The following is a 6000-nucleotide window of genomic DNA, read 5'->3' on the forward strand; positions in this document are numbered from 1 at the left end:
AGCCCATTAAATTCATGTCCTTGAATATTTAGTTTTAGCATGGGGCGAGAATCTAAATTTAAAGAAAGCATAGCCCAATCTACACCTGTGGAGCCTAATCCCTTGGAACCTCTTTCTACAGTACGACTGGAAAATTTATCATGTAGGCTGGGTATTATTAGTAACTGTGCTATTCTATCTCCTGGTGAAATTACTGATATACCCTTTGGAGAACTGGCTATAATTTTTATTTCACCTTCATAATCGGGATCAATTACCCCAGGACTTATCATAAGTCCTTTTAGAGTAGAAGAGCTGCGTCCCAATAATAAGCCTACTGTTCCTTTGGGAAGAGGTCCTTTCACCCCTGTGGGAATGATTTGAACTCCCATCTCTGGAGTTATTACTGCTCTGGCGGAGGCGCAGATGTCCAACCCTGCGCTCCCTCTGGTTTGTCTGATGAGGGATCTGATGGACAATGTGTCCTGGGCACTACCCTGATGGGGTTGCTGGGTTCCTCCAGTGCTCCGTATATTTGTGGTTTTGGGCCCCGGAGCATTGGGCCCCCCTGTCCATTTTTTGGCAATGGAGCCCGATGCCTTTCTCCACGATATCGTGGATAAACACCTGGTCCTTGTTCGTTTTTTGATAATGGAGTACCCTCTATGGTGGTTTGAGAACGGCATTCATTAGCCCAATGTCTCCCTCTACGGCATCGTGGGCAAATACCTGGTATTCTACTCCTTTGATACCTAGTTTTGTTAAACCCTCCTCCAATGGGGCAATTCCTTTTAAAATGTCCTGTTTGTTCACAATTGTAGCATGTTCTTGGCCTGGCATCTAAAGCCTGTTTTACTGCAGCTGCCACAATTTGCCCTTGTGCATTAATGTCTCTGGCATCTAAAGCCTGTTTTACTGCAGCTGCCACGACTTGCTCTTGTTCATTAATGTCTCTACATAATTTAATATATGTGTTTAAATCTTCATGTTTCCATGGTCTAATGATATCTCTGCCCCAACGATTCGCTTGCTCATAAGCCAGGTGTTTTAGTAATGGCATTGCTTCTTCTGTATTCCCAAAAACTCTGGTAGCTGTTTGAATAAGCCTATCTACAAATTCAGCATAAGGTTCATTAGCTCCTTGTATTACCTTAGATAATTGACCTTGTAAACCTCCATGTCCTTGTAAAGTCTTCCATGCCTTAATTGCATCTGCAGCAATTTGTGCGTATACGCCAGGATCATATGCAATTTGTTGCTGCTGATCCTCATAAGGTCCCTTTCCTAACAACATATCTAGATTTCTCTGAGGATAACCAGCTGCTGCATTTCGCCTAGCCGTCTCCTTGCAAAATTCCTCATTGGCAACCTTCCATAACAGGTATTGTCCTCCATTTAGCACAGCTTTACACATATTAGCCCAATCTGCTGGCGTCATGTTCAAGTTGTTAATGGATTCGACCAAGCTTACAGTGAAGGGTGCTTGAGGACCATAGGTTGTTACAGCCTCTTTTAGCTGCTTCACTGTTTTGAAATTTAAAACTTGGTAAAATCGCTGCCCTCCTGCCTCAAATACAGGGCATGTTAATATTTGAGACCTTGTCTCAGGATCCCAACTATCAACTGCGGGGGTTGGGGGCCTCCCAGCATATGGAGGTGGCGCTGTTGGTTGGACACTTACGCCCTCTGGTGATAGAAAGGTGTTAGTAGCAGTCTCCTGTAGAGGTGGTGCTGTTGGTTGGACACTTACACCCTCTGGTGATAGAAAGGTGTTAGTAGCAGTCTCCTGTTGTAACTTTCCCCCTGATGGCTTTTTCTGTTTTACACTTTCTTTCTCTGTCTGACTAGCTTGAGAGGCCTTCTCTTTTACTTGAATCTTTTCCTCTGTCTGACTAACTTGAGAGACCTTCTCTTTTACTTGAATCATTATGTCTTCTCCTTCCTCTACCATTGTCTGAACTGAAGGCTTTGGACTAAGCAAACAAGATACGAATGTCCACAATGGCAATGTGCCAACTGGCAGAGTCCCTGGGCTTTTCTTTTCTATTCTTTTTAAATCTTCACCATGATGGTTCCATTGTGATATATTCAACAACTCCTCCTTAAAAAGCCATGGGCTACATTTTTGTATTGTATCAACGTATGCCCTGACTGCTCTTGATTTTACTGAGATGCCTCCTTCCTCTAACAATTTACTTAACACTCTTTCAGTTTGTTTTTTACTAATTTCTGATCCCGTATTTCTACTATAATACAACCCAACAAGATGACGCCTAACAAAACTGAAACTGAGTGAAACAAAATTGGAACAACACAAAATCATTATAATAGCCTCCTGAAATGTCCATCCGTCCTTTCTCCCTATCTGTTCCTCAGATGTGAGCGGTTTTTCTTCCATCTTACACATCTCCAGGGACAGGCAACTTAAAACAAAAGTGAAACAAAATAACAAAAGAAGAATCTTAAAATGGCTACCCATCCTCTCGCCCTGCCCTCAGGGGCGAGCAGTTCACTTACCCTCAGTCGCTCCCCGTGCAAGCCACCAAATGCCGCAGTCTGGCTGGGCACAATCAGGAGCCACTTGTCAAAAGAAACTAACTTTATTTTTAGAACCACACACGACAAACAAAATAGTCTCTCAGGAAAAACCCTCAGAGCCTCAACTGCCACCACCGGCTTTCCCCAAGCCTCTCTCTCCCACACAAGCTTCTCTCCACCTCCCACAATCCTCCTGCTCTTGAGGCCGATTGGCTGGGTCATGTGGGCGGAGCCAAAAAAGTCCCCCAATGAGCAGCTCCGTGGTCTGAAAGGGCAGGGAAACAGTCCAATGAGCATCACCGCAGAGGAGCCAATCAGCTAGATGTTGCTGGGGCCGCTGTGAGCCAATCATCAGCCAGCAGCTGGAAGTTTGCTGGCAGCTGGAAGTTTGCTGGGGCCCCTTTGGCTGTGGCTCTCAACAAGCGGGGCCACAGGGTTTGGGGCTCCACAGGGCTCCTTGTTCCCATGGTTCTTGGGCTTTTCCTTAAGTTGTATTACAGGAGAATATTTCTTAGGAAAAAAGTTCTGGTCAGAGAAAATACTCAATATCATGTGGAATTTAAGTTCCCTCCTGAGTAGGAGAGAGATCGTCTTGTTTTGGCTTCTGTGCGAGAAGAGAAGGTGGAATCCTGATGTCATGGTGCCAGGGCCAGGCCGACCTGAGCAGCTGCGTTCCGCTCTGGACACTAACGTGGCTCTGTCTCCCAGAGAATCGCATCTGAGAGGGCGGGACCATCCCTCCCACCATTCTTACCTAGCTCCCTCTTATTATGCCTGGAAAACACGCAGGCAGCTCACAGCATCCCAAGCCACCTCTGCCGCCACTGTCCTTAGTGCGGTCCTTGGAGGTGGAGCAAGCTCTGGCTGGGTCCCCACGGGGGTCCCTGTGCCCTGCGGCTCCTGCAGTTCTCTCCCACCTCCTTGGAGAGGTGAGTCTGCGGCCCTGGCCTGCAGCCACAGCACGATGCTCTCCCCAGCTCAGACTTGCTGAAGGCCCACCCCACAGCTCAGCAGAAAAGGAAGAGCCTGTCCTCTGAGCCCTCACCAGCCTGAGCGGCTGCAGCCCTGGCCCGGGTCCTCTCTTGCATCCTGTACGCCTGCTTTCATCTGTGCCCTGGGACCCTGGGGACAGGAAGGCTGGGGTCTACCCAGAATGCAATGGAAATAGGATGGGAGATCAGGAGGTCTCTGTCATGAGCAAGCTGTCACTAACAGGGAGCCACAACGTGGTGTCTTCCACAGTGAGAGGCTTACTGAGGGACACTGAATCCACAGGCTGCACCACCTCCACTGGTGGAGGTTCACTGAATACCTGGTGTCACCTGGTGTCATGAGCCAGGCAACCACAGGTTCATAATCCCAATCCTAACCTCTCCGTCTGGAACACTCCAGCCCCACACACTTCACACAGTGATACATGACTAGGTCACAGACTGAGAAAGTGTTAAAAGGGGACACAGGGCTACGGTGCAGAGCCGAGATGATGAGCAGAGAGGGGAAGACGGAGTCTAAAGCCACTAAAGGTGGTCAGACACAGCCTGAGGACTGCTGTTCGGCACACCATGGAGTCACTAGGGCAGGCACAGCCTGAGAGCTGCTGTTCTACACACCATGGAGTCACTAGGGCAGGCACAGCCTGAGGACTGCTGTTCTACACACCATGGAGTCACTCAGGGCAGGCACAGCCTGAGGACTGCTGTTCTACACACCATGGAGTCACTCAGGGCAGGCACAGCCTGAGGACTGCTGTTCTGCACACCATGGAGTCACCAGGGCAGGCAAAGCCTGAGGACTGCTGTTCCACACACCATGGAGTCACCAGGGCATGCGCAGCCTGAGGACTGCTATCCTACACACCATGGAGTCACTAGAGTAGGCACAGCCTGAGGACTACTGTTCTACACACCATGGAGTCACTAGGGCAGGCACAGCCTGAGGACTGCTGTTCCACACACCATGGAGTCACTAGGGCAGGTGCAGCCTGAGGACTGCTGTTCTACACACCATGGAGTCACTCAGGGCAGGCGCAGCCTGAGGACTGCTGTTCTGCACACCATGGAGTCACTAGGGCAGGCACAGCCTGAGGACTGCTGTCCTACACACCATGGAGTCACCAGGGCAGGCACAGCCTGAGGACTGCTGTTCTACACACCATGGAGTCACTAGAGCAGGCACAGCCTGAGGACTGCTGTTCTACACACCATGGAGTCACTCAGGGCAGGCACAGCCTGAGGACTGCTGTTCTACACACCATGGAGTCACTAGGGCAGGCACAGCCTGAGGACTGCTGTTCTACACACCATGGAGTCACTAGGGCAGGCGCAGCCTGAGGACTGCTGTTCCACACACCATGGAGTCACTAGGGCAGGCACAGCCTGAGGACTGCTGTTCCACACACCATGGAGTCACTAGGGCAGGCACAGCCTGAGGACTGCTGTCCTACACACCATGGAGTCACTAGGGCAGGCACAGCCTGAGGACTGCTGTCCTACACACCATGGAGTCACCAGGGCAGGCACAGCCTGAGGACTGCTGTTCTACACACCATGGAGTCACTAGGGCAGGCGCAGCCTGAGGACTGCTGTTCCACACACCATGGAGTCACTAGGGCAGGCACAGCCTGAGGACTGCTGTTCTGTACACCATGGAGTCACTAGGGCAGGTGTAACCTGAGGACTGCTGTTCTACACACCATGGAGTCACTAGGGCAGGCACAGCCTGAGGACTGCTGTTCTGTACACCATGGAGTCACTAGGGCAGGTGTAACCTGAGGACTGCTGTCCTACACACCATGGAGTCACTAGGGCAGGCACAGCCTGAGGACTGCTGTTCTGTACACCATGGAGTCACTAGGGCAGGTGTAACCTGAGGACTGCTGTTCCACACACCATGGAGTCATCAGGGCAGGCGCAGCCTGAGGACTGCTGTTCTGCACACCATGGAGTCACTCAGGACAGGCATGGCCTGCTCTCCACACCTTCCTCTTGACCTTCCCCTGACGTCCAGTGTGCCGGGTAGATGCAGAGCTGGACAGGAGGCCTGCCAGGCAGCACCTCTCAGGAGTAGACTTCAGAGGAAGAACGGGGGGCATGGCCTATTACTGAACAGAACCCACCCTGACTGTTCATACTTTGGGACTTCTTAAGAGCCATCAGTGCTGGTCACATATTTGTCACCTACAGGGTAGTGCTGTTAATCGGGAGGGCACTCAGGAAAGAGCTGCGTGAGTCCAGGGGCCCAGCTGGGGCGTCTGCACTTCCTGCAAGGTGTGGCAGAGTCGGTGAGAATTGGCCTGGAGGAGTGGTGGATTGTTCAGGTTCCTAGGGCCCCTGGGAGGCAGGAGCTGGTGTCTCCAGTTTCCTGAAGTCTCCAGAATTCTTCGGACCTAAACCCACATTTCCCCTCTGCTTGGTGTGTGGGTTTGTGAGTTAGGGTCTTACGGAAGCCTTCTGTCATGAGCAAGCTATCAGTAAGGTGGACCCA

The sequence above is a fragment of the Marmota monax genome, unplaced genomic scaffold (genome assembly GCF_021218885.2).
Source record: "Marmota monax isolate L192 unplaced genomic scaffold, Marmota_monax_Labrador192_F-V1.1 WCK01_AAM20220418_F8-fsc01225, whole genome shotgun sequence".
NCBI lineage: Eukaryota > Metazoa > Chordata > Mammalia > Rodentia > Sciuridae > Marmota > Marmota monax.